Source organism: Aotus nancymaae, unplaced genomic scaffold (genome assembly GCF_030222135.1).
Source record: "Aotus nancymaae isolate 86718 unplaced genomic scaffold, 86718_ANA_hifiasm-v0.15.2.pri h1tg000032l_0, whole genome shotgun sequence".
Lineage (NCBI taxonomy): Eukaryota > Metazoa > Chordata > Mammalia > Primates > Aotidae > Aotus > Aotus nancymaae.
Window position 1 is genome coordinate 14,730,842 of NW_026988445.1, and position 25,546 is coordinate 14,756,387.

At 67.3% G+C, this 25,546-nt stretch overlaps 16 non-coding genes across 16 annotated transcripts; all 16 read left to right on the top strand.

The window, feature by feature from the left end:
• Window positions 1-1,120: 1,120 nt before the first annotated feature.
• LOC135277528 (5S ribosomal RNA) lies at window positions 1,121-1,239 on the top strand. Its single transcript, XR_010345145.1, has one exon. It is a non-coding gene; the product is annotated as a 5S ribosomal RNA (ribosomal RNA).
• A 1,469-nt stretch (window positions 1,240-2,708) lies between these two features.
• Window positions 2,709-2,828, top strand: LOC135277596 (5S ribosomal RNA). Its single transcript, XR_010345212.1, has one exon. It is a non-coding gene; the product is annotated as a 5S ribosomal RNA (ribosomal RNA).
• A 1,506-nt stretch (window positions 2,829-4,334) lies between these two features.
• On the top strand, window positions 4,335-4,453 carry LOC135277707 (5S ribosomal RNA). The gene has a single exon (XR_010345309.1). It is a non-coding gene; the product is annotated as a 5S ribosomal RNA (ribosomal RNA).
• A 1,469-nt stretch (window positions 4,454-5,922) lies between these two features.
• LOC135277598 (5S ribosomal RNA) lies at window positions 5,923-6,042 on the top strand. Its single transcript, XR_010345214.1, has one exon. It is a non-coding gene; the product is annotated as a 5S ribosomal RNA (ribosomal RNA).
• A 1,504-nt stretch (window positions 6,043-7,546) lies between these two features.
• LOC135277514 (5S ribosomal RNA) lies at window positions 7,547-7,665 on the top strand. Its single transcript, XR_010345131.1, has one exon. It is a non-coding gene; the product is annotated as a 5S ribosomal RNA (ribosomal RNA).
• Window positions 7,666-9,134: 1,469 nt separating this feature from the next.
• Window positions 9,135-9,254, top strand: LOC135277599 (5S ribosomal RNA). The gene has a single exon (XR_010345215.1). It is a non-coding gene; the product is annotated as a 5S ribosomal RNA (ribosomal RNA).
• Window positions 9,255-10,758: 1,504 nt separating this feature from the next.
• On the top strand, window positions 10,759-10,877 carry LOC135277515 (5S ribosomal RNA). The gene has a single exon (XR_010345132.1). It is a non-coding gene; the product is annotated as a 5S ribosomal RNA (ribosomal RNA).
• A 1,469-nt stretch (window positions 10,878-12,346) lies between these two features.
• Window positions 12,347-12,466, top strand: LOC135277600 (5S ribosomal RNA). Its single transcript, XR_010345216.1, has one exon. It is a non-coding gene; the product is annotated as a 5S ribosomal RNA (ribosomal RNA).
• Window positions 12,467-13,972: 1,506 nt separating this feature from the next.
• LOC135277529 (5S ribosomal RNA) lies at window positions 13,973-14,091 on the top strand. The gene has a single exon (XR_010345146.1). It is a non-coding gene; the product is annotated as a 5S ribosomal RNA (ribosomal RNA).
• Window positions 14,092-15,560: 1,469 nt separating this feature from the next.
• LOC135277601 (5S ribosomal RNA) lies at window positions 15,561-15,680 on the top strand. The gene has a single exon (XR_010345217.1). It is a non-coding gene; the product is annotated as a 5S ribosomal RNA (ribosomal RNA).
• Window positions 15,681-17,186: 1,506 nt separating this feature from the next.
• LOC135277516 (5S ribosomal RNA) lies at window positions 17,187-17,305 on the top strand. The gene has a single exon (XR_010345133.1). It is a non-coding gene; the product is annotated as a 5S ribosomal RNA (ribosomal RNA).
• A 1,469-nt stretch (window positions 17,306-18,774) lies between these two features.
• On the top strand, window positions 18,775-18,894 carry LOC135277602 (5S ribosomal RNA). The gene has a single exon (XR_010345218.1). It is a non-coding gene; the product is annotated as a 5S ribosomal RNA (ribosomal RNA).
• Window positions 18,895-20,398: 1,504 nt separating this feature from the next.
• Window positions 20,399-20,517, top strand: LOC135277517 (5S ribosomal RNA). Its single transcript, XR_010345134.1, has one exon. It is a non-coding gene; the product is annotated as a 5S ribosomal RNA (ribosomal RNA).
• A 1,469-nt stretch (window positions 20,518-21,986) lies between these two features.
• LOC135277603 (5S ribosomal RNA) lies at window positions 21,987-22,106 on the top strand. The gene has a single exon (XR_010345219.1). It is a non-coding gene; the product is annotated as a 5S ribosomal RNA (ribosomal RNA).
• Window positions 22,107-23,613: 1,507 nt separating this feature from the next.
• On the top strand, window positions 23,614-23,732 carry LOC135277518 (5S ribosomal RNA). The gene has a single exon (XR_010345135.1). It is a non-coding gene; the product is annotated as a 5S ribosomal RNA (ribosomal RNA).
• A 1,469-nt stretch (window positions 23,733-25,201) lies between these two features.
• On the top strand, window positions 25,202-25,321 carry LOC135277604 (5S ribosomal RNA). The gene has a single exon (XR_010345220.1). It is a non-coding gene; the product is annotated as a 5S ribosomal RNA (ribosomal RNA).
• The last annotated feature ends 225 nt before the right edge of the window (window positions 25,322-25,546 follow it).

A 25,546-nucleotide genomic window follows, 5' to 3' on the forward strand; every position in this document is an offset into this window, starting at 1 on the left:
ACAGACGCAAGCCAAGGCCTCTGCTCCAGACCCCATGGGCTGCTGTCCCCGGGAGAAGGACATTGCCTTCACGGGCCACCAGGAAAGCCGTTTCTGTGCGCCCGCATTCCCATCGCCGCCAACTTCGCCGAAACGCCAGTCTTGAGGGCACGAGAGAGACGCAGGCCTCGGGCCCCGTCTCCCTACAGATCGCGCGGCCCACCGCAGCAAGTGGACAGGGAGGAGCCAACAAAGGAAGGACCCTAGCAAACGCACGCAACCAAGCCAAGAGAAAACACGCGTCATGGCGCGCCGTCGGTCCTCCCGCGTGGGCGGCCCTGCCATCCCGTCCTGACACAGCCCAAGCAGCCGCCACCCCACCCCGGCCTGCTCCAGGAGGCCCTGTCTATTAGAGCAGAGCGCTGGCTGGCCAAGGCTCTATCGCTGTGGCTCTCCAGCTGCCTCACCCCCCACCCTTTCTGTTCTCCCCCTCTAGCTGGCGCTCGTTCTGTCGCTCTCTCTGTCTCTCTGTCTCTCTGTCTCTCTCTGTCTCTCTGTCCCTCTGTCCCTCTCTCTCTGTCTGTCTGTCTCCCTCCGTTTCTTTCTGTCTCTCCTCTGCTCTCCTTCTGTGAGTGCGTCAGCCCCTCTCTTCCCGGGATCAGGCTGCCGGCTCTAGCGCCAGCGCGGGACACAGCAAGGGCTCCGCCCCCCAGCCCCCGAGCGGGCCAAGGGACGGTGGTGGGTGCGTCGTGAGAAAAAGAACCCGCGGGGCTGGGCCGGCTCTTCGTTCCTGGGCAGCCGTGGCGGCTCTGAGTGGAAGGGGCAAGAGGGGGCCTTGCCGGAGGGGCGGCGACGGATCCAAAACTATCCCTCGGCGGCGGCGGCGGCGGCGGCGGCGGCGGCGGAGGGCCGGAGGAAGTCCCAGGACCCTGACCGCTCGGAGCATACCTTGTCGTCCCCGCCAGCGACGACGAGAGGCTCTGAGAGGCCGACGGAAGGCGCAGCGCGGCGGCCGGGGGTGCTAGGGCGGGCTGGCGGGCTCGCGGCTGGCGGCTCGTGGGGCCCGGGGTGGCGGTGACGCTTGGAGTCGGGCGGGCGTGGCTGTGGGCCGCCTTTGGGGCGGCCAAAGGCCGACACCAGCGTCTACGGCCATACCACCCTGAACGCGCCCGATCTCGTCTGATCTCGGAAACTAAGCAGGGTCGGGCCTGGTTAGTACTTGGATGGGAGACCGCCTGGGAATACCGGGTGCTGTAGGCTTTTGGCTCTTCCGCTCCCTGCCTTCTTTTGTCCGTCTTTTGTCGCTGTGCTTCCCCAGCGGCCCCCGACTCTGCTCCCCCTTTTCCGCCCGTCCGCGACCCCGCCGCAGCCTGGGACCTCCGCGGGGGTCAGGGGGGAGTGGGTGGATCCGCCATCGCAGCACCCACAGGCAGCAGCATACCGCCTCTTTCGCCGGGGCCGGGAGGGACGGGACCCGACCCCCACTTCGGAATCCGCAGGCAGGCGCCGCTTCCCTGCCCTGTCGGGTGCTTTCTGTCTGCCGGGACGCCCAGGCAGTTCAATTCACTCATGCGCCGCCGCCCCAAGCGTCCAAGCCCGGCGAAGGGGCGGGCACGGGCCAGTGGGTTCCACAGACGCCAGCCGAGACCTCCGCTCCAGAACGCCTGGGTTTCTTCTTCCGCGAGAAGGACGTCGCTTTGGCCAGCCGCCAGGAATCTCGTCCCTGTGCGCTTGCATTCCCGTGGCCACCCACTTCGTGTAAACTCCAGGCCCGAGCACACCAGAGAGATCCAGGCCGCGGGCCCCGTGGGCACGCTGGGCGCCACGCCTCCCGCTAGACGGACGGGTGCGCTCTACACATCTGGAGGGGCCCACCGCACCGAGAGGACAGGGAGAAGCCATCAAAGGAAGGACCCTACGAAAGGCACCCCCAAAGCAACCAAGCCAGCCACGGAGAAACTCATCTCAGGGCTCCATCGGTCCTCCCGCACCGGCGGCCCTGCCACTCTGTTCGGGGCCAGCCGAAGCTCCCTGCACCGTACCCGGCCTGCTCCAGGGAGCCGGCTCTACCACGGCAGAGTGCTCCCTCTCCAAGGCTCCAGTGCTCCGGCTCTCTGACTCCCTCACCTTCTCTCTTTCCTGTCTTCCACCTCCACCTTGCACTCTTTCTGTCCCATGTCTGTGTCTGTCTGTCTGTCTGTCTGTGTCTCCATCCTCCTTGTCCCTTCTGTCTCTCTCTGTGTTGCTGTCGCTCTGCGGGACTCCGTTTCTACCGTTCCATCCCTCGCTCGCTTGCTCTCCTTCGAGCTGTCTGTGTGTATGTGTCTGTGCCTGTGTGGGTGCTCGTGCGAGTGGGCGCGTGTGTGTTTGTGTGTGGGAGGGGTGGGGCTGCTCGTGGTGGTTGTGTTGGTGGTGGTGGCGGTGGTGGAGGTGGGTGGGGAGCGGGGCCGTCTGGGTGTCCCTCAACACCTCTGTTGGGATAAGGAGCCCGGCCGTCGTGAAGACGAAGACAAGCGAAATCGGGAGGCACTGTGTGAGGCCCAAGGAAGGCGTAGCCCGGCGGCGGGCGGAGCTGGGGCGTAGACCCGGAGAGCAGCTGAGCCCGGCAGCGGGCGAGCGTCTCGGGGGTCCCCGACCCGAGCCCCGCGGCCACGGGGTGGCAGTGGTGCCGGGCATCGGGCGGGCGTGGCTGGGCCGGCCTCTTGGGGCAGCCAAAGGCCGCTGCTGGTGTCTACGGCCATACCACCCTGAACGCGCCCGATTCTCGTCAGATCTCGGAAGCAAAGCAGGGTCGGGCCTGGTTAGTACTTGGGTGGGAGACCGCCTGGGAATACCGGGTGCCGTAGGCTTTTGGCTTTTCGCTCCCGGCCTCTTTCCATTTCTGGTCGCCGTGCTTCTCAAGAGCCCCCTGACCCTCTCCCCTTTTCCCTCCCGCCTGCGACCCCGCCGCAGCCCAGCACCTCCTCGTGGGGCTCTGCCGCTGCAGCACCGGCCAGGCAGCAGCATACCACCTCTTTGGCCTGGCCGCCGCCCGCCAGGAGCTCGGCTCCAGCCTGGGCACCGAGGGCCGGGACACGACCCTCGAGGCGCAGGCCCGGGGTCCCTGCCTTCCAGGGTGTCTTCCCGCTCCCGGGACGCCCAGTTCACGCAATTCACTCATGCGGCGCCGCCGCAAACCTCCAAGGCGGAAGCCCGGGGAAGGGGCGGGCAGGGGTGGGCAGGGCCAGCGGGTTCCACAGACGCAAGCCAAGGCCTCTGCACCAGACCCCATGGGCTGCTGTCCCCGGGAGAAGGACATTGCCTTCACGGGCCACCAGGAAAGCCGTTTCTGTGCGCCCGCATTCCCATCGCCGCCAACTTCGCCGAAACGCCAGTCTTGAGGGCACGAGAGAGACGCAGGCCTCGGGCCCCGTCTCCCTACAGATCGCGCGGCCCACCGCAGCAAGTGGACAGGGAGGAGCCAACAAAGGAAGGACCCTAGCAAACGCACGCAACCAAGCCAAGAGAAAACACGCGTCATGGCGCGCCGTCGGTCCTCCCGCGTGGGCGGCCCTGCCATCCCGTCCTGACACAGCCCAAGCAGCCGCCACCCCACCCCGGCCTGCTCCAGGAGGCCCTGTCTATTAGAGCAGAGCGCTGGCTCGCCAAGGCTCTATCGCTGTGGCTCTCCAGCTGCCTCACCCCCCACCCTTTCTGTTCTCCCCCTCTAGCTGGCGCTCGTTCTGTCGCTCTCTCTGTCTCTCTGTCTCTCTGTCTCTCTCTGTCTCTCTGTCCCTCTGTCCCTCTCTCTCTGTCTGTCTGTCTCCCTCCGTTTCTTTCTGTCTCTCCTCTGCTCTCCTTCTGTGAGTGCGTCAGCCCCTCTCTTCCCGGGATCAGGCTGCCGGCTCTAGCGCCAGCGCGGGACACAGCAAGGGCTCCGCCCCCCAGCCCCCGAGCGGGCCAAGGGACGGTGGTGGGTGCGTCGTGAGAAAAAGAACCCGCGGGGCTGGGCCGGCTCTTCGTTCCTGGGCAGCCGTGGCGGCTCTGAGTGGAAGGGGCAAGAGGGGGCCTTGCCGGAGGGGCGGCGACGGATCCAAAACTATCCCTCGGCGGCGGCGGCGGCGGCGGCGGCGGCGGCGGAGGGCCGGAGGAAGTCCCAGGACCCTGACCGCTCGGAGCATACCTTGTCGTCCCCGCCAGCGACGACGAGAGGCTCTGAGAGGCCGACGGAAGGCGCAGCGCGGCGGCCGGGGGTGCTAGGGCGGGCTGGCGGGCTCGCGGCTGGCGGCTCGTGGGGCCCGGGGTGGCGGTGACGCTTGGAGTCGGGCGGGCGTGGCTGTGGGCCGCCTTTGGGGCGGCCAAAGGCCGACACCAGCGTCTACGGCCATACCACCCTGAACGCGCCCGATCTCGTCTGATCTCGGAAGCTAAGCAGGGTCGGGCCTGGTTAGTACTTGGATGGGAGACCGCCTGGGAATACCGGGTGCTGTAGGCTTTTGGCTCTTCCGCTCCCTGCCTTCTTTTGTCCGTCTTTTGTCGCTGTGCTTCCCCAGCGGCCCCCGACTCTGCTCCCCCTTTTCCGCCCGTCCGCGACCCCGCCGCAGCCTGGGACCTCCGCGGGGGTCAGGGGGGAGTGGGTGGATCCGCCATCGCAGCACCCACAGGCAGCAGCATACCGCCTCTTTCGCCGGGGCCGGGAGGGACGGGACCCGACCCCCACTTCGGAATCCGCAGGCAGGCGCCGCTTCCCTGCCCTGTCGGGTGCTTTCTGTCTGCCGGGACGCCCAGGCAGTTCAATTCACTCATGCGCCGCCGCCCCAAGCGTCCAAGCCCGGCGAAGGGGCGGGCACGGGCCAGTGGGTTCCACAGACGCCAGCCGAGACCTCCGCTCCAGAACGCCTGGGTTTCTTCTTCCGCGAGAAGGACGTCGCTTTGGCCAGCCGCCAGGAATCTCGTCCCTGTGCGCTTGCATTCCCGTGGCCACCCACTTCGTGTAAACTCCAGGCCCGAGCACACCAGAGAGATCCAGGCCGCGGGCCCCGTGGGCACGCTGGGCGCCACGCCTCCCGCTAGACGGACGGGTGCGCTCTACACATCTGGAGGGGCCCACCGCACCGAGAGGACAGGGAGAAGCCATCAAAGGAAGGACCCTACGAAAGGCACCCCCAAAGCAACCAAGCCAGCCACGGAGAAACTCATCTCAGGGCTCCATCGGTCCTCCCGCACCGGCGGCCCTGCCACTCTGTTCGGGGCCAGCCGAAGCTCCCTGCACCGTACCCGGCCTGCTCCAGGGAGCCGGCTCTACCACGGCAGAGTGCTCCCTCTCCAAGGCTCCAGCGCTCCGGCTCTCTGACTCCCTCACCTTCTCTCTTTCCTGTCTTCCACCTCCACCTTGCACTCTTTCTGTCCCATGTCTGTGTCTGTCTGTCTGTCTGTCTGTGTCTCCATCCTCCTTGTCCCTTCTGTCTCTCTCTGTGTTGCTGTCGCTCTGCGGGACTCCGTTTCTACCGTTCCATCCCTCGCTCGCTTGCTCTCCTTCGAGCTGTCTGTGTGTATGTGTCTGTGCCTGTGTGGGTGCTCGTGCGAGTGGGCGCGTGTGTGTTTGTGTGTGGGAGGGGTGGGGCTGCTCGTGGTGGTTGTGTTGGTGGTGGTGGCGGTGGTGGAGGTGGGTGGGGAGCGGGGCCGTCTGGGTGTCCCTCAACACCTCTGTTGGGATAAGGAGCCCGGCCGTCGTGAAGACGAAGACAAGCGAAATCGGGAGGCACTGTGTGAGGCCCAAGGAAGGCGTAGCCCGGCGGCGGGCGGAGCTGGGGCGTAGACCCGGAGAGCAGCTGAGCCCGGCAGCGGGCGAGCGTCTCGGGGGTCCCCGACCCGAGCCCCGCGGCCACGGGGTGGCAGTGGTGCCGGGCATCGGGCGGGCGTGGCTGGGCCGGCCTCTTGGGGCAGCCAAAGGCCGCTGCTGGTGTCTACGGCCATACCACCCTGAACGCGCCCGATTCTCGTCAGATCTCGGAAGCAAAGCAGGGTCGGGCCTGGTTAGTACTTGGGTGGGAGACCGCCTGGGAATACCGGGTGCCGTAGGCTTTTGGCTTTTCGCTCCCGGCCTCTTTCCATTTCTGGTCGCCGTGCTTCTCAAGAGCCCCCTGACCCTCTCCCCTTTTCCCTCCCGCCTGCGACCCCGCCGCAGCCCAGCACCTCCTCGTGGGGCTCTGCCGCTGCAGCACCGGCCAGGCAGCAGCATACCACCTCTTTGGCCTGGCCGCCGCCCGCCAGGAGCTCGGCTCCAGCCTGGGCACCGAGGGCCGGGACACGACCCTCGAGGCGCAGGCCCGGGGTCCCTGCCTTCCAGGGTGTCTTCCCGCTCCCGGGACGCCCAGTTCACGCAATTCACTCATGCGGCGCCGCCGCAAACCTCCAAGGCGGAAGCCCGGGGAAGGGGCGGGCAGGGGTGGGCAGGGCCAGCGGGTTCCACAGACGCAAGCCAAGGCCTCTGCTCCAGACCCCATGGGCTGCTGTCCCCGGGAGAAGGACATTGCCTTCACGGGCCACCAGGAAAGCCGTTTCTGTGCGCCCGCATTCCCATCGCCGCCAACTTCGCCGAAACGCCAGTCTTGAGGGCACGAGAGAGACGCAGGCCTCGGGCCCCGTCTCCCTACAGATCGCGCGGCCCACCGCAGCAAGTGGACAGGGAGGAGCCAACAAAGGAAGGACCCTAGCAAACGCACGCAACCAAGCCAAGAGAAAACACGCGTCATGGCGCGCCGTCGGTCCTCCCGCGTGGGCGGCCCTGCCATCCCGTCCTGACACAGCCCAAGCAGCCGCCACCCCACCCCGGCCTGCTCCAGGAGGCCCTGTCTATTAGAGCAGAGCGCTGGCTCGCCAAGGCTCTATCGCTGTGGCTCTCCAGCTGCCTCACCCCCCACCCTTTCTGTTCTCCCCCTCTAGCTGGCGCTCGTTCTGTCGCTCTCTCTGTCTCTCTGTCTCTCTGTCTCTCTCTGTCTCTCTGTCCCTCTGTCCCTCTCTCTCTGTCTGTCTGTCTCCCTCCGTTTCTTTCTGTCTCTCCTCTGCTCTCCTTCTGTGAGTGCGTCAGCCCCTCTCTTCCCGGGATCAGGCTGCCGGCTCTAGCGCCAGCGCGGGACACAGCAAGGGCTCCGCCCCCCGGCCCCCGAGCGGGCCAAGGGACGGTGGTGGGTGCGTCGTGAGAAAAAGAACCCGCGGGGCTGGGCCGGCTCTTCGTTCCTGGGCAGCCGTGGCGGCTCTGAGTGGAAGGGGCAAGAGGGGGCCTTGCCGGAGGGGCGGCGACGGATCCAAAACTATCCCTCGGCGGCGGCGGCGGCGGCGGCGGCGGCGGAGGGCCGGAGGAAGTCCCAGGACCCTGACCGCTCGGAGCATACCTTGTCGTCCCCGCCAGCGACGACGAGAGGCTCTGAGAGGCCGACGGAAGGCGCAGCGCGGCGGCCGGGGGTGCTAGGGCGGGCTGGCGGGCTCGCGGCTGGCGGCTCGTGGGGCCCGGGGTGGCGGTGACGCTTGGAGTCGGGCGGGCGTGGCTGTGGGCCCCCTTTTGGGGCGGCCAAAGGCCGACACCAGCGTCTACGGCCATACCACCCTGAACGCGCCCGATCTCGTCTGATCTCGGAAGCTAAGCAGGGTCGGGCCTGGTTAGTACTTGGATGGGAGACCGCCTGGGAATACCGGGTGCTGTAGGCTTTTGGCTCTTCCGCTCCCTGCCTTCTTTTGTCCGTCTTTTGTCGCTGTGCTTCCCCAGCGGCCCCCGACTCTGCTCCCCCTTTTCCGCCCGTCCGCGACCCCGCCGCAGCCTGGGACCTCCGCGGGGGTCAGGGGGGAGTGGGTGGATCCGCCATCGCAGCACCCACAGGCAGCAGCATACCGCCTCTTTCGCCGGGGCCGGGAGGGACGGGACCCGACCCCCACTTCGGAATCCGCAGGCAGGCGCCGCTTCCCTGCCCTGTCGGGTGCTTTCTGTCTGCCGGGACGCCCAGGCAGTTCAATTCACTCATGCGCCGCCGCCCCAAGCGTCCAAGCCCGGCGAAGGGGCGGGCACGGGCCAGTGGGTTCCACAGACGCCAGCCGAGACCTCCGCTCCAGAACGCCTGGGTTTCTTCTTCCGCGAGAAGGACGTCGCTTTGGCCAGCCGCCAGGAATCTCGTCCCTGTGCGCTTGCATTCCCGTGGCCACCCACTTCGTGTAAACTCCAGGCCCGAGCACACCAGAGAGATCCAGGCCGCGGGCCCCGTGGGCACGCTGGGCGCCACGCCTCCCGCTAGACGGACGGGTGCGCTCTACACATCTGGAGGGGCCCACCGCGCCGAGAGGACAGGGAGAAGCCATCAAAGGAAGGACCCTACGAAAGGCACCCCCAAAGCAACCAAGCCAGCCACGGAGAAACTCATCTCAGGGCTCCATCGGTCCTCCCGCACCGGCGGCCCTGCCACTCTGTTCGGGGCCAGCCGAAGCTCCCTGCACCGTACCCGGCCTGCTCCAGGGAGCCGGCTCTACCACGGCAGAGTGCTCCCTCTCCAAGGCTCCAGCGCTCCGGCTCTCTGACTCCCTCACCTTCTCTCTTTCCTGTCTTCCACCTCCACCTTGCACTCTTTCTGTCCCATGTCTGTGTCTGTCTGTCTGTCTGTCTGTGTCTCCATCCTCCTTGTCCCTTCTGTCTCTCTCTGTGTTGCTGTCGCTCTGCGGGACTCCGTTTCTACCGTTCCATCCCTCGCTCGCTTGCTCTCCTTCGAGCTGTCTGTGTGTATGTGTCTGTGCCTGTGTGGGTGCTCGTGCGAGTGGGCGCGTGTGTGTTTGTGTGTGGGAGGGGTGGGGCTGCTCGTGGTGGTTGTGTTGGTGGTGGTGGCGGTGGTGGAGGTGGGTGGGGAGCGGGGCCGTCTGGGTGTCCCTCAACACCTCTGTTGGGATAAGGAGCCCGGCCGTCGTGAAGACGAAGACAAGCGAAATCGGGAGGCACTGTGTGAGGCCCAAGGAAGGCGTAGCCCGGCGGCGGGCGGAGCTGGGGCGTAGACCCGGAGAGCAGCTGAGCCCGGCAGCGGGCGAGCGTCTCGGGGGTCCCCGACCCGAGCCCCGCGGCCACGGGGTGGCAGTGGTGCCGGGCATCGGGCGGGCGTGGCTGGGCCGGCCTCTTGGGGCAGCCAAAGGCCGCTGCTGGTGTCTACGGCCATACCACCCTGAACGCGCCCGATTCTCGTCAGATCTCGGAAGCAAAGCAGGGTCGGGCCTGGTTAGTACTTGGGTGGGAGACCGCCTGGGAATACCGGGTGCCGTAGGCTTTTGGCTTTTCGCTCCCGGCCTCTTTCCATTTCTGGTCGCCGTGCTTCTCAAGAGCCCCCTGACCCTCTCCCCTTTTCCCTCCCGCCTGCGACCCCGCCGCAGCCCAGCACCTCCTCGTGGGGCTCTGCCGCTGCAGCACCGGCCAGGCAGCAGCATACCACCTCTTTGGCCTGGCCGCCGCCCGCCAGGAGCTCGGCTCCAGCCTGGGCACCGAGGGCCGGGACACGACCCTCGAGGCGCAGGCCCGGGGTCCCTGCCTTCCAGGGTGTCTTCCCGCTCCCGGGACGCCCAGTTCACGCAATTCACTCATGCGGCGCCGCCGCAAACCTCCAAGGCGGAAGCCCGGGGAAGGGGCGGGCAGGGGTGGGCAGGGCCAGCGGGTTCCACAGACGCAAGCCAAGGCCTCTGCTCCAGACCCCATGGGCTGCTGTCCCCGGGAGAAGGACATTGCCTTCACGGGCCACCAGGAAAGCCGTTTCTGTGCGCCCGCATTCCCATCGCCGCCAACTTCGCCGAAACGCCAGTCTTGAGGGCACGAGAGAGACGCAGGCCTCGGGCCCCGTCTCCCTACAGATCGCGCGGCCCACCGCAGCAAGTGGACAGGGAGGAGCCAACAAAGGAAGGACCCTAGCAAACGCACGCAACCAAGCCAAGAGAAAACACGCGTCATGGCGCGCCGTCGGTCCTCCCGCGTGGGCGGCCCTGCCATCCCGTCCTGACACAGCCCAAGCAGCCGCCACCCCACCCCGGCCTGCTCCAGGAGGCCCTGTCTATTAGAGCAGAGCGCTGGCTGGCCAAGGCTCTATCGCTGTGGCTCTCCAGCTGCCTCACCCCCCACCCTTTCTGTTCTCCCCCTCTAGCTGGCGCTCGTTCTGTCGCTCTCTCTGTCTCTCTGTCTCTCTGTCTCTCTCTGTCTCTCTGTCCCTCTGTCCCTCTCTCTCTGTCTGTCTGTCTCCCTCCGTTTCTTTCTGTCTCTCCTCTGCTCTCCTTCTGTGAGTGCGTCAGCCCCTCTCTTCCCGGGATCAGGCTGCCGGCTCTAGCGCCAGCGCGGGACACAGCAAGGGCTCCGCCCCCCGGCCCCCGAGCGGGCCAAGGGACGGTGGTGGGTGCGTCGTGAGAAAAAGAACCCGCGGGGCTGGGCCGGCTCTTCGTTCCTGGGCAGCCGTGGCGGCTCTGAGTGGAAGGGGCAAGAGGGGGCCTTGCCGGAGGGGCGGCGACGGATCCAAAACTATCCCTCGGCGGCGGCGGCGGCGGCGGCGGCGGCGGAGGGCCGGAGGAAGTCCCAGGACCCTGACCGCTCGGAGCATACCTTGTCGTCCCCGCCAGCGACGACGAGAGGCTCTGAGAGGCCGACGGAAGGCGCAGCGCGGCGGCCGGGGGTGCTAGGGCGGGCTGGCGGGCTCGCGGCTGGCGGCTCGTGGGGCCCGGGGTGGCGGTGACGCTTGGAGTCGGGCGGGCGTGGCTGTGGGCCCCCTTTTGGGGCGGCCAAAGGCCGACACCAGCGTCTACGGCCATACCACCCTGAACGCGCCCGATCTCGTCTGATCTCGGAAGCTAAGCAGGGTCGGGCCTGGTTAGTACTTGGATGGGAGACCGCCTGGGAATACCGGGTGCTGTAGGCTTTTGGCTCTTCCGCTCCCTGCCTTCTTTTGTCCGTCTTTTGTCGCTGTGCTTCCCCAGCGGCCCCCGACTCTGCTCCCCCTTTTCCGCCCGTCCGCGACCCCGCCGCAGCCTGGGACCTCCGCGGGGGTCAGGGGGGAGTGGGTGGATCCGCCATCGCAGCACCCACAGGCAGCAGCATACCGCCTCTTTCGCCGGGGCCGGGAGGGACGGGACCCGACCCCCACTTCGGAATCCGCAGGCAGGCGCCGCTTCCCTGCCCTGTCGGGTGCTTTCTGTCTGCCGGGACGCCCAGGCAGTTCAATTCACTCATGCGCCGCCGCCCCAAGCGTCCAAGCCCGGCGAAGGGGCGGGCACGGGCCAGTGGGTTCCACAGACGCCAGCCGAGACCTCCGCTCCAGAACGCCTGGGTTTCTTCTTCCGCGAGAAGGACGTCGCTTTGGCCAGCCGCCAGGAATCTCGTCCCTGTGCGCTTGCATTCCCGTGGCCACCCACTTCGTGTAAACTCCAGGCCCGAGCACACCAGAGAGATCCAGGCCGCGGGCCCCGTGGGCACGCTGGGCGCCACGCCTCCCGCTAGACGGACGGGTGCGCTCTACACATCTGGAGGGGCCCACCGCACCGAGAGGACAGGGAGAAGCCATCAAAGGAAGGACCCTACGAAAGGCACCCCCAAAGCAACCAAGCCAGCCACGGAGAAACTCATCTCAGGGCTCCATCGGTCCTCCCGCACCGGCGGCCCTGCCACTCTGTTCGGGGCCAGCCGAAGCTCCCTGCACCGTACCCGGCCTGCTCCAGGGAGCCGGCTCTACCACGGCAGAGTGCTCCCTCTCCAAGGCTCCAGCGCTCCGGCTCTCTGACTCCCTCACCTTCTCTCTTTCCTGTCTTCCACCTCCACCTTGCACTCTTTCTGTCCCATGTCTGTGTCTGTCTGTCTGTCTGTCTGTGTCTCCATCCTCCTTGTCCCTTCTGTCTCTCTCTGTGTTGCTGTCGCTCTGCGGGACTCCGTTTCTACCGTTCCATCCCTCGCTCGCTTGCTCTCCTTCGAGCTGTCTGTGTGTATGTGTCTGTGCCTGTGTGGGTGCTCGTGCGAGTGGGCGCGTGTGTGTTTGTGTGTGGGAGGGGTGGGGCTGCTCGTGGTGGTTGTGTTGGTGGTGGTGGCGGTGGTGGAGGTGGGTGGGGAGCGGGGCCGTCTGGGTGTCCCTCAACACCTCTGTTGGGATAAGGAGCCCGGCCGTCGTGAAGACGAAGACAAGCGAAATCGGGAGGCACTGTGTGAGGCCCAAGGAAGGCGTAGCCCGGCGGCGGGCGGAGCTGGGGCGTAGACCCGGAGAGCAGCTGAGCCCGGCAGCGGGCGAGCGTCTCGGGGGTCCCCGACCCGAGCCCCGCGGCCACGGGGTGGCAGTGGTGCCGGGCATCGGGCGGGCGTGGCTGGGCCGGCCTCTTGGGGCAGCCAAAGGCCGCTGCTGGTGTCTACGGCCATACCACCCTGAACGCGCCCGATTCTCGTCAGATCTCGGAAGCAAAGCAGGGTCGGGCCTGGTTAGTACTTGGGTGGGAGACCGCCTGGGAATACCGGGTGCCGTAGGCTTTTGGCTTTTCGCTCCCGGCCTCTTTCCATTTCTGGTCGCCGTGCTTCTCAAGAGCCCCCTGACCCTCTCCCCTTTTCCCTCCCGCCTGCGACCCCGCCGCAGCCCAGCACCTCCTCGTGGGGCTCTGCCGCTGCAGCACCGGCCAGGCAGCAGCATACCACCTCTTTGGCCTGGCCGCCGCCCGCCAGGAGCTCGGCTCCAGCCTGGGCACCGAGGGCCGGGACACGACCCTCGAGGCGCAGGCCCGGGGTCCCTGCCTTCCAGGGTGTCTTCCCGCTCCCGGGACGCCCAGTTCACGCAATTCACTCATGCGGCGCCGCCGCAAACCTCCAAGGCGGAAGCCCGGGGAAGGGGCGGGCAGGGGTGGGCAGGGCCAGCGGGTTCCACAGACGCAAGCCAAGGCCTCTGCTCCAGACCCCATGGGCTGCTGTCCCCGGGAGAAGGACATTGCCTTCACGGGCCACCAGGAAAGCCGTTTCTGTGCGCCCGCATTCCCATCGCCGCCAACTTCGCCGAAACGCCAGTCTTGAGGGCACGAGAGAGACGCAGGCCTCGGGCCCCGTCTCCCTACAGATCGCGCGGCCCACCGCAGCAAGTGGACAGGGAGGAGCCAACAAAGGAAGGACCCTAGCAAACGCACGCAACCAAGCCAAGAGAAAACACGCGTCATGGCGCGCCGTCGGTCCTCCCGCGTGGGCGGCCCTGCCATCCCGTCCTGACACAGCCCAAGCAGCCGCCACCCCACCCCGGCCTGCTCCAGGAGGCCCTGTCTATTAGAGCAGAGCGCTGGCTGGCCAAGGCTCTATCGCTGTGGCTCTCCAGCTGCCTCACCCCCCACCCTTTCTGTTCTCCCCCTCTAGCTGGCGCTCGTTCTGTCGCTCTCTCTGTCTCTCTGTCTCTCTGTCTCTCTCTGTCTCTCTGTCCCTCTGTCCCTCTCTCTCTGTCTGTCTGTCTCCCTCCGTTTCTTTCTGTCTCTCCTCTGCTCTCCTTCTGTGAGTGCGTCAGCCCCTCTCTTCCCGGGATCAGGCTGCCGGCTCTAGCGCCAGCGCGGGACACAGCAAGGGCTCCGCCCCCCAGCCCCCGAGCGGGCCAAGGGACGGTGGTGGGTGCGTCGTGAGAAAAAGAACCCGCGGGGCTGGGCCGGCTCTTCGTTCCTGGGCAGCCGTGGCGGCTCTGAGTGGAAGGGGCAAGAGGGGGCCTTGCCGGAGGGGCGGCGACGGATCCAAAACTATCCCTCGGCGGCGGCGGCGGCGGCGGCGGCGGCGGCGGAGGGCCGGAGGAAGTCCCAGGACCCTGACCGCTCGGAGCATACCTTGTCGTCCCCGCCAGCGACGACGAGAGGCTCTGAGAGGCCGACGGAAGGCGCAGCGCGGCGGCCGGGGGTGCTAGGGCGGGCTGGCGGGCTCGCGGCTGGCGGCTCGTGGGGCCCGGGGTGGCGGTGACGCTTGGAGTCGGGCGGGCGTGGCTGTGGGCCGCCTTTGGGGCGGCCAAAGGCCGACACCAGCGTCTACGGCCATACCACCCTGAACGCGCCCGATCTCGTCTGATCTCGGAAACTAAGCAGGGTCGGGCCTGGTTAGTACTTGGATGGGAGACCGCCTGGGAATACCGGGTGCTGTAGGCTTTTGGCTCTTCCGCTCCCTGCCTTCTTTTGTCCGTCTTTTGTCGCTGTGCTTCCCCAGCGGCCCCCGACTCTGCTCCCCCTTTTCCGCCCGTCCGCGACCCCGCCACAGCCTGGGACCTCCGCGGGGGTCAGGGGGGAGTGGGTGGATCCGCCATCGCAGCACCCACAGGCAGCAGCATACCGCCTCTTTCGCCGGGGCCGGGAGGGACGGGACCCGACCCCCACTTCGGAATCCGCAGGCAGGCGCCGCTTCCCTGCCCTGTCGGGTGCTTTCTGTCTGCCGGGACGCCCAGGCAGTTCAATTCACTCATGCGCCGCCGCCCCAAGCGTCCAAGCCCGGCGAAGGGGCGGGCACGGGCCAGTGGGTTCCACAGACGCCAGCCGAGACCTCCGCTCCAGAACGCCTGGGTTTCTTCTTCCGCGAGAAGGACGTCGCTTTGGCCAGCCGCCAGGAATCTCGTCCCTGTGCGCTTGCATTCCCGTGGCCACCCACTTCGTGTAAACTCCAGGCCCGAGCACACCAGAGAGATCCAGGCCGCGGGCCCCGTGGGCACGCTGGGCGCCACGCCTCCCGCTAGACGGACGGGTGCGCTCTACACATCTGGAGGGGCCCACCGCACCGAGAGGACAGGGAGAAGCCATCAAAGGAAGGACCCTACGAAAGGCACCCCCAAAGCAACCAAGCCAGCCACGGAGAAACTCATCTCAGGGCTCCATCGGTCCTCCCGCACCGGCGGCCCTGCCACTCTGTTCGGGGCCAGCCGAAGCTCCCTGCACCGTACCCGGCCTGCTCCAGGGAGCCGGCTCTACCACGGCAGAGTGCTCCCTCTCCAAGGCTCCAGCGCTCCGGCTCTCTGACTCCCTCACCTTCTCTCTTTCCTGTCTTCCACCTCCACCTTGCACTCTTTCTGTCCCATGTCTGTGTCTGTCTGTCTGTCTGTCTGTGTCTCCATCCTCCTTGTCCCTTCTGTCTCTCTCTGTGTTGCTGTCGCTCTGCGGGACTCCGTTTCTACCGTTCCATCCCTCGCTCGCTTGCTCTCCTTCGAGCTGTCTGTGTGTATGTGTCTGTGCCTGTGTGGGTGCTCGTGCGAGTGGGCGCGTGTGTGTTTGTGTGTGGGAGGGGTGGGGCTGCTCGTGGTGGTTGTGTTGGTGGTGGTGGCGGTGGTGGAGGTGGGTGGGGAGCGGGGCCGTCTGGGTGTCCCTCAACACCTCTGTTGGGATAAGGAGCCCGGCCGTCGTGAAGACGAAGACAAGCGAAATCGGGAGGCACTGTGTGAGGCCCAAGGAAGGCGTAGCCCGGCGGCGGGCGGAGCTGGGGCGTAGACCCGGAGAGCAGCTGAGCCCGGCAGCGGGCGAGCGTCTCGGGGGTCCCCGACCCGAGCCCCGCGGCCACGGGGTGGCAGTGGTGCCGGGCATCGGGCGGGCGTGGCTGGGCCGGCCTCTTGGGGCAGCCAAAGGCCGCTGCTGGTGTCTACGGCCATACCACCCTGAACGCGCCCGATTCTCGTCAGATCTCGGAAGCAAAGCAGGGTCGGGCCTGGTTAGTACTTGGGTGGGAGACCGCCTGGGAATACCGGGTGCCGTAGGCTTTTGGCTTTTCGCTCCCGGCCTCTTTCCATTTCTGGTCGCCGTGCTTCTCAAGAGCCCCCTGACCCTCTCCCCTTTTCCCTCCCGCCTGCGACCCCGCCGCAGCCCAGCACCTCCTCGTGGGGCTCTGCCGCTGCAGCACCGGCCAGGCAGCAGCATACCACCTCTTTGGCCTGGCCGCCGCCCGCCAGGAGCTCGGCTCCAGCCTGGGCACCGAGGGCCGGGACACGACCCTCGAGGCGCAGGCCCGGGGTCCCTGCCTTCCAGGGTGTCTTCCCGCTCCCGGGACGCCCAGTTCACGCAATTCACTCATGCGGCGCCGCCGCAAACCTCCAAGGCGGAAGCCCGGGGAAGGGGCGGGCAGGGGTGGGCAGGGCCAGCGGGTTCCACAGACGCAAGCCAAGGCCTCTGCACCAGACCCCATGAGCTGCTGTCCCCGGGAGAAGGACATTGCCTTCACGGGCCACCAGGAAAGCCGTTTCTGTGCGCCCGCATTCCCATCGCCGCCAACTTCGCCGAAACGCCAGTCTTGAGGGCACGAGAGAGACGCAGGCCTCGGGCCCCGTCTCCCTACAGATCGCGCGGCCCACCGCAGCAAGTGGACAGGGAGGAGCCAACAAAGGAAGGACCCTAGCAAACGCACGCAACCAAGCCAAGAGAAAACACGCGTCATGGCGCGCCGTCGGTCCTCCCGCGTGGGCGGCCCTGCCATCCCGTCCTGACACAGCCCAAGCAGCCGCCACCCCACCCCGGCCTGCTCCAGGAGGCCCTGTCTATTAGAGCAGAGCGCTGGCTGGCCAAGGCTCTATCGCTGTGGCTCTCCAGCTGCCTCACCCCCCACCCTTTCTGTTCTCCCCCTCTAGCTGGCGCTCGTTCTGTCGCTCTCTCTGTCTCTCTGTCTCTCTGTCTCTCTCTGTCTCTCTGTCCCTCTGTCCCTCTCTCTCTGTCTGTCTGTCTCCCTCCGTTTCTTTCTGTCTCTCCTCTGCTCTCCTTCTGTGAGTGCGTCAGCCCCTCTCTTCCCGGGATCAGGCTGCCGGCTCTAGCGCCAGCGCGGGACACAGCAAGGGCTCCGCCCCCCAGCCCCCGAGCGGGCCAAGGGACGGTGGTGGGTGCGTCGTGAGAAAAAGAACCCGCGGGGCTGGGCCGGCTCTTCGTTCCTGGGCAGCCGTGGCGGCTCTGAGTGGAAGGGGCAAGAGGGGGCCTTGCCGGAGGGGCGGCGACGGATCCAAAACTATCCCTCGGCGGCGGCGGCGGCGGCGGCGGCGGCGGCGGAGGGCCGGAGGAAGTCCCAGGACCCTGACCGCTCGGAGCATACCTTGTCGTCCCCGCCAGCGACGACGAGAGGCTCTGAGAGGCCGACGGAAGGCGCAGCGCGGCGGCCGGGGGTGCTAGGGCGGGCTGGCGGGCTCGCGGCTGGCGGCTCGTGGGGCCCGGGGTGGCGGTGACGCTTGGAGTCGGGCGGGCGTGGCTGTGGGCCGCCTTTGGGGCGGCCAAAGGCCGACACCAGCGTCTACGGCCATACCACCCTGAACGCGCCCGATCTCGTCTGATCTCGGAAGCTAAGCAGGGTCGGGCCTGGTTAGTACTTGGATGGGAGACCGCCTGGGAATACCGGGTGCTGTAGGCTTTTGGCTCTTCCGCTCCCTGCCTTCTTTTGTCCGTCTTTTGTCGCTGTGCTTCCCCAGCGGCCCCCGACTCTGCTCCCCCTTTTCCGCCCGTCCGCGACCCCGCCGCAGCCTGGGACCTCCGCGGGGGTCAGGGGGGAGTGGGTGGATCCGCCATCGCAGCACCCACAGGCAGCAGCATACCGCCTCTTTCGCCGGGGCCGGGAGGGACGGGACCCGACCCCCACTTCGGAATCCGCAGGCAGGCGCCGCTTCCCTGCCCTGTCGGGTGCTTTCTGTCTGCCGGGACGCCCAGGCAGTTCAATTCACTCATGCGCCGCCGCCCCAAGCGTCCAAGCCCGGCGAAGGGGCGGGCACGGGCCAGTGGGTTCCACAGACGCCAGCCGAGACCTCCGCTCCAGAACGCCTGGGTTTCTTCTTCCGCGAGAAGGACGTCGCTTTGGCCAGCCGCCAGGAATCTCGTCCCTGTGCGCTTGCATTCCCGTGGCCACCCACTTCGTGTAAACTCCAGGCCCGAGCACACCAGAGAGATCCAGGCCGCGGGCCCCGTGGGCACGCTGGGCGCCACGCCTCCCGCTAGACGGACGGGTGCGCTCTACACATCTGGAGGGGCCCACCGCACCGAGAGGACAGGGAGAAGCCATCAAAGGAAGGACCCTACGAAAGGCACCCCCAAAGCAACCAAGCCAGCCACGGAGAAACTCATCTCAGGGCTCCATCGGTCCTCCCGCACCGGCGGCCCTGCCACTCTGTTCGGGGCCAGCCGAAGCTCCCTGCACCGTACCCGGCCTGCTCCAGGGAGCCGGCTCTACCACGGCAGAGTGCTCCCTCTCCAAGGCTCCAGCGCTCCGGCTCTCTGACTCCCTCACCTTCTCTCTTTCCTGTCTTCCACCTCCACCTTGCACTCTTTCTGTCCCATGTCTGTGTCTGTCTGTCTGTCTGTCTGTGTCTCCATCCTCCTTGTCCCTTCTGTCTCTCTCTGTGTTGCTGTCGCTCTGCGGGACTCCGTTTCTACCGTTCCATCCCTCGCTCGCTTGCTCTCCTTCGAGCTGTCTGTGTGTATGTGTCTGTGCCTGTGTGGGTGCTCGTGCGAGTGGGCGCGTGTGTGTTTGTGTGTGGGAGGGGTGGGGCTGCTCGTGGTGGTTGTGTTGGTGGTGGTGGCGGTGGTGGAGGTGGGTGGGGAGCGGGGCCGTCTGGGTGTCCCTCAACACCTCTGTTGGGATAAGGAGCCCGGCCGTCGTGAAGACGAAGACAAGCGAAATCGGGAGGCACTGTGTGAGGCCCAAGGAAGGCGTAGCCCGGCGGCGGGCGGAGCTGGGGCGTAGACCCGGAGAGCAGCTGAGCCCGGCAGCGGGCGAGCGTCTCGGGGGTCCCCGACCCGAGCCCCGCGGCCACGGGGTGGCAGTGGTGCCGGGCATCGGGCGGGCGTGGCTGGGCCGGCCTCTTGGGGCAGCCAAAGGCCGCTGCTGGTGTCTACGGCCATACCACCCTGAACGCGCCCGATTCTCGTCAGATCTCGGAAGCAAAGCAGGGTCGGGCCTGGTTAGTACTTGGGTGGGAGACCGCCTGGGAATACCGGGTGCCGTAGGCTTTTGGCTTTTCGCTCCCGGCCTCTTTCCATTTCTGGTCGCCGTGCTTCTCAAGAGCCCCCTGACCCTCTCCCCTTTTCCCTCCCGCCTGCGACCCCGCCGCAGCCCAGCACCTCCTCGTGGGGCTCTGCCGCTGCAGCACCGGCCAGGCAGCAGCATACCACCTCTTTGGCCTGGCCGCCGCCCGCCAGGAGCTCGGCTCCAGCCTGGGCACCGAGGGCCGGGACACGACCCTCGAGGCGCAGGCCCGGGGTCCCTGCCTTCCAGGGTGTCTTCCCGCTCCCGGGACGCCCAGTTCACGCAATTCACTCATGCGGCGCCGCCGCAAACCTCCAAGGCGGAAGCCCGGGGAAGGGGCGGGCAGGGGTGGGCAGGGCCAGCGGGTTCCACAGACGCAAGCCAAGGCCTCTGCTCCAGACCCCATGGGCTGCTGTCCCCGGGAGAAGGACATTGCCTTCACGGGCCACCAGGAAAGCCGTTTCTGTGCGCCCGCATTCCCATCGCCGCCAACTTCGCCGAAACGCCAGTCTTGAGGGCACGAGAGAGACGCAGGCCTCGGGCCCCGTCTCCCTACAGATCGCGCGGCCCACCGCAGCAAGTGGACAGGGAGGAGCCAACAAAGGAAGGACCCTAGCAAACGCACGCAACCAAGCCAAGAGAAAACACGCGTCATGGCGCGCCGTCGGTCCTCCCGCGTGGGCGGCCCTGCCATCCCGTCCTGACACAGCCCAAGCAGCCGCCACCCCACCCCGGCCTGCTCCAGGAGGCCCTGTCTATTAGAGCAGAGCGCTGGCTCGCCAAGGCTCTATCGCTGTGGCTCTCCAGCTGCCTCACCCCCCACCCTTTCTGTTCTCCCCCTCTAGCTGGCGCTCGTTCTGTCGCTCTCTCTGTCTCTCTGTCTCTCTGTCTCTCTCTGTCTCTCTGTCCCTCTGTCCCTCTCTCTCTGTCTGTCTGTCTCCCTCCGTTTCTTTCTGTCTCTCCTCTGCTCTCCTTCTGTGAGTGCGTCAGCCCCTCTCTTCCCGGGATCAGGCTGCCGGCTCTAGCGCCAGCGCGGGACACAGCAAGGGCTCCGCCCCCCGGCCCCCGAGCGGGCCAAGGGACGGTGGTGGGTGCGTCGTGAGAAAAAGAACCCGCGGGGCTGGGCCGGCTCTTCGTTCCTGGGCAGCCGTGGCGGCTCTGAGTGGAAGGGGCAAGAGGGGGCCTTGCCGGAGGGGCGGCGACGGATCCAAAACTATCCCTCGGCGGCGGCGGCGGCGGCGGCGGCGGCGGAGGGCCGGAGGAAGTCCCAGGACCCTGACCGCTCGGAGCATACCTTGTCGTCCCCGCCAGCGACGACGAGAGGCTCTGAGAGGCCGACGGAAGGCGCAGCGCGGCGGCCGGGGGTGCTAGGGCGGGCTGGCGGGCTCGCGGCTGGCGGCTCGTGGGGCCCGGGGTGGCGGTGACGCTTGGAGTCGGGCGGGCGTGGCTGTGGGCCCCCTTTTGGGGCGGCCAAAGGCCGACACCAGCGTCTACGGCCATACCACCCTGAACGCGCCCGATCTCGTCTGATCTCGGAAGCTAAGCAGGGTCGGGCCTGGTTAGTACTTGGATGGGAGACCGCCTGGGAATACCGGGTGCTGTAGGCTTTTGGCTCTTCCGCTCCCTGCCTTCTTTTGTCCGTCTTTTGTCGCTGTGCTTCCCCAGCGGCCCCCGACTCTGCTCCCCCTTTTCCGCCCGTCCGCGACCCCGCCGCAGCCTGGGACCTCCGCGGGGGTCAGGGGGGAGTGGGTGGATCCGCCATCGCAGCACCCACAGGCAGCAGCATACCGCCTCTTTCGCCGGGGCCGGGAGGGACGGGACCCGACCCCCACTTCGGAATCCGCAGGCAGGCGCCGCTTCCCTGCCCTGTCGGGTGCTTTCTGTCTGCCGGGACGCCCAGGCAGTTCAATTCACTCATGCGCCGCCGCCCCAAGCGTCCAAGCCCGGCGAAGGGGCGGGCACGGGCCAGTGGGTTCCACAGACGCCAGCCGAGACCTCCGCTCCAGAACGCCTGGGTTTCTTCTTCCGCGAGAAGGACGTCGCTTTGGCCAGCCGCCAGGAATCTCGTCCCTGTGCGCTTGCATTCCCGTGGCCACCCACTTCGTGTAAACTCCAGGCCCGAGCACACCAGAGAGATCCAGGCCGCGGGCCCCGTGGGCACGCTGGGCGCCACGCCTCCCGCTAGACGGACGGGTGCGCTCTACACATCTGGAGGGGCCCACCGCACCGAGAGGACAGGGAGAAGCCATCAAAGGAAGGACCCTACGAAAGGCACCCCCAAAGCAACCAAGCCAGCCACGGAGAAACTCATCTCAGGGCTCCATCGGTCCTCCCGCACCGGCGGCCCTGCCACTCTGTTCGGGGCCAGCCGAAGCTCCCTGCACCGTACCCGGCCTGCTCCAGGGAGCCGGCTCTACCACGGCAGAGTGCTCCCTCTCCAAGGCTCCAGCGCTCCGGCTCTCTGACTCCCTCACCTTCTCTCTTTCCTGTCTTCCACCTCCACCTTGCACTCTTTCTGTCCCATGTCTGTGTCTGTCTGTCTGTCTGTCTGTGTCTCCATCCTCCTTGTCCCTTCTGTCTCTCTCTGTGTTGCTGTCGCTCTGCGGGACTCCGTTTCTACCGTTCCATCCCTCGCTCGCTTGCTCTCCTTCGAGCTGTCTGTGTGTATGTGTCTGTGCCTGTGTGGGTGCTCGTGCGAGTGGGCGCGTGTGTGTTTGTGTGTGGGAGGGGTGGGGCTGCTCGTGGTGGTTGTGTTGGTGGTGGTGGCGGTGGTGGAGGTGGGTGGGGAGCGGGGCCGTCTGGGTGTCCCTCAACACCTCTGTTGGGATAAGGAGCCCGGCCGTCGTGAAGACGAAGACAAGCGAAATCGGGAGGCACTGTGTGAGGCCCAAGGAAGGCGTAGCCCGGCGGCGGGCGGAGCTGGGGCGTAGACCCGGAGAGCAGCTGAGCCCGGCAGCGGGCGAGCGTCTCGGGGGTCCCCGACCCGAGCCCCGCGGCCACGGGGTGGCAGTGGTGCCGGGCATCGGGCGGGCGTGGCTGGGCCGGCCTCTTGGGGCAGCCAAAGGCCGCTGCTGGTGTCTACGGCCATACCACCCTGAACGCGCCCGATTCTCGTCAGATCTCGGAAGCAAAGCAGGGTCGGGCCTGGTTAGTACTTGGGTGGGAGACCGCCTGGGAATACCGGGTGCCGTAGGCTTTTGGCTTTTCGCTCCCGGCCTCTTTCCATTTCTGGTCGCCGTGCTTCTCAAGAGCCCCCTGACCCTCTCCCCTTTTCCCTCCCGCCTGCGACCCCGCCGCAGCCCAGCACCTCCTCGTGGGGCTCTGCCGCTGCAGCACCGGCCAGGCAGCAGCATACCACCTCTTTGGCCTGGCCGCCGCCCGCCAGGAGCTCGGCTCCAGCCTGGGCACCGAGGGCCGGGACACGACCCTCGAGGCGCAGGCCCGGGGTCCCTGCCTTCCAGGGTGTCTTCCCGCTCCCGGGACGCCCAGTTCACGCAATTCACTCATGCGGCGCCGCCGCAAACCTCCAAGGCGGAAGCCCGGGGAAGGGGCGGGCAGGGGTGGGCAGGGCCAGCGGGTTCCACAGACGCAAGCCAAGGCCTCTGCTCCAGACCCCATGGGCTGCTGTCCCCGGGAGAAGGACATTGCCTTCACGGGCCACCAGGAAAGCCGTTTCTGTGCGCCCGCATTCCCATCGCCGCCAACTTCGCCGAAACGCCAGTCTTGAGGGCACGAGAGAGACGCAGGCCTCGGGCCCCGTCTCCCTACAGATCGCGCGGCCCACCGCAGCAAGTGGACAGGGAGGAGCCAACAAAGGAAGGACCCTAGCAAACGCACGCAACCAAGCCAAGAGAAAACACGCGTCATGGCGCGCCGTCAGTCCTCCCGCGTGGGCGGCCCTGCCATCCCGTCCTGACACAGCCCAAGCAGCCGCCACCCCACCCCGGCCTGCTCCAGGAGGCCCTGTCTATTAGAGCAGAGCGCTGGCTCGCCAAGGCTCTATCGCTGTGGCTCTCCAGCTGCCTCACCCCCCACCCTTTCTGTTCTCCCCCTCTAGCTGGCGCTCGTTCTGTCGCTCTCTCTGTCTCTCTGTCTCTCTGTCTCTCTCTGTCTCTCTGTCCCTCTGTCCCTCTCTCTCTGTCTGTCTGTCTCCCTCCGTTTCTTTCTGTCTCTCCTCTGCTCTCCTTCTGTGAGTGCGTCAGCCCCTCTCTTCCCGGGATCAGGCTGCCGGCTCTAGCGCCAGCGCGGGACACAGCAAGGGCTCCGCCCCCCAGCCCCCGAGCCGGCCAAGGGACGGTGGTGGGTGCGTCGTGAGAAAAAGAACCCGCGGGGCTGGGCCGGCTCTTCGTTCCTGGGCAGCCGTGGCGGCTCTGAGTGGAAGGGGCAAGAGGGGGCCTTGCCGGAGGGGCGGCCACGGATCCAAAACTATCCCTCGGCGGCGGCGGCGGCGGCGGCGGCGGCGGCGGCGGGCCGGAGGAAGTCCCAGGACCCTGACCGCTCGGAGCATACCTTGTCGTCCCCGCCAGCGACGACGAGAGGCTCTGAGAGGCCGACGGAAGGCGCAGCGCGGCGGCCGGGGGTGCTAGGGCGGGCTGGCGGGCTCGCGGCTGGCGGCTCGTGGGGCCCGGGGTGGCGGTGACGCTTGGAGTCGGGCGGGCGTGGCTGTGGGCCCCCTTTTGGGGCGGCCAAAGGCCGACACCAGCGTCTACGGCCATACCACCCTGAACGCGCCCGATCTCGTCTGATCTCGGAAGCTAAGCAGGGTCGGGCCTGGTTAGTACTTGGATGGGAGACCGCCTGGGAATACCGGGTGCTGTAGGCTTTTGGCTCTTCCGCTCCCTGCCTTCTTTTGTCCGTCTTTTGTCGCTGTGCTTCCCCAGCGGCCCCCGACTCTGCTCCCCCTTTTCCGCCCGTCCGCGACCCCGCCGCAGCCTGGGACCTCCGTGGGGGTCAGGGGGGAGTGGGTGGATCCGCCATCGCAGCACCCACAGGCAGCAGCATACCGCCTCTTTCGCCGGGGCCGGGAGGGACGGGACCCGACCCCCACTTCGGAATCCGCAGGCAGGCGCCGCTTCCCTGCCCTGTCGGGTGCTTTCTGTCTGCCGGGACGCCCAGGCAGTTCAATTCACTCATGCGCCGCCGCCCCAAGCGTCCAAGCCCGGCGAAGGGGTGGGCATAGGCCAGTGGGTTCCACAGACGCCAGCCGAGACCTCCGCTCCAGAACGCCTGGGTTTCTTCTTCCGCGAGAAGGACTTCGCTTTGGCCAGCCGCCAGGAATCTCGTCCCTGTGCGCTTGCATTCCCGTGGCCACCCACTTCATGTAAACTCCAGGCCCGAGCACACCAGAGAGATCCAGGCCGCGGGCCCCGTGGGCACGCTGGGCACCACGCCTCCCGCTAGACGGACGGGTGCGCTCTACACATCTGGAGGGGCCCACCGCACCGAGAGGACAGGGAGAAGCCATCAAAGGAAGGACCCTACGAAAGGCACCCCCAAAGCAACCAAGCCAGCCACGGAGAAACTCATCTCAGGGCTCCATCGGTCCTCCCGCACCGGCGGCCCTGCCACTCTGTTCGGGGCCAGCCGAAGCTCCCTGCACCGTACCCGGCCTGCTCCAGGGAGCCGGCTCTACCACGGCAGAGTGCTCCCTCTCCAAGGCTCCAGCGCTCCGGCTCTCTGACTCCCTCACCTTCTCTCTTTCCTGTCTTCCACCTCCACCTTGCACTCTTTCTGTCCCATGTCTGTGTCTGTCTGTCTGTCTGTCTGTGTCTCCATCCTCCTTGTCCCTTCTGTCTCTCTCTGTGTTGCTGTCGCTCTGCGGGACTCCGTTTCTACCGTTCCATCCCTCGCTCGCTTGCTCTCCTTCGAGCTGTCTGTGTGTATGTGTCTGTGCCTGTGTGGGTGCTCGTGCGAGTGGGCGCGTGTGTGTTTGTGTGTGGGAGGGGTGGGGCTGCTCGTGGTGGTTGTGTTGGTGGTGGTGGCGGTGGTGGAGGTGGGTGGGGAGCGGGGCCGTCTGGGTGTCCCTCAACACCTCTGTTGGGATAAGGAGCCCGGCCGTCGTGAAGACGAAGACAAGCGAAATCGGGAGGCACTGTGTGAGGCCCAAGGAAGGCGTAGCCCGGCGGCGGGCGGAGCTGGGGCGTAGACCCGGAGAGCAGCTGAGCCCGGCAGCGGGCGAGCGTCTCGGGGGTCCCCGACCCGAGCCCCGCGGCCACGGGGTGGCAGTGGTGCCGGGCATCGGGCGGGCGTGGCTGGGCCGGCCTCTTGGGGCAGCCAAAGGCCGCTGCTGGTGTCTACGGCCATACCACCCTGAACGCGCCCGATTCTCGTCAGATCTCGGAAGCAAAGCAGGGTCGGGCCTGGTTAGTACTTGGGTGGGAGACCGCCTGGGAATACCGGGTGCCGTAGGCTTTTGGCTTTTCGCTCCCGGCCTCTTTCCATTTCTGGTCGCCGTGCTTCTCAAGAGCCCCCTGACCCTCTCCCCTTTTCCCTCCCGCCTGCGACCCCGCCGCAGCCCAGCACCTCCTCGTGGGGCTCTGCCGCTGCAGCACCGGCCAGGCAGCAGCATACCACCTCTTTGGCCTGGCCGCCGCCCGCCAGGAGCTCGGCTCCAGCCTGGGCACCGAGGGCCGGGAC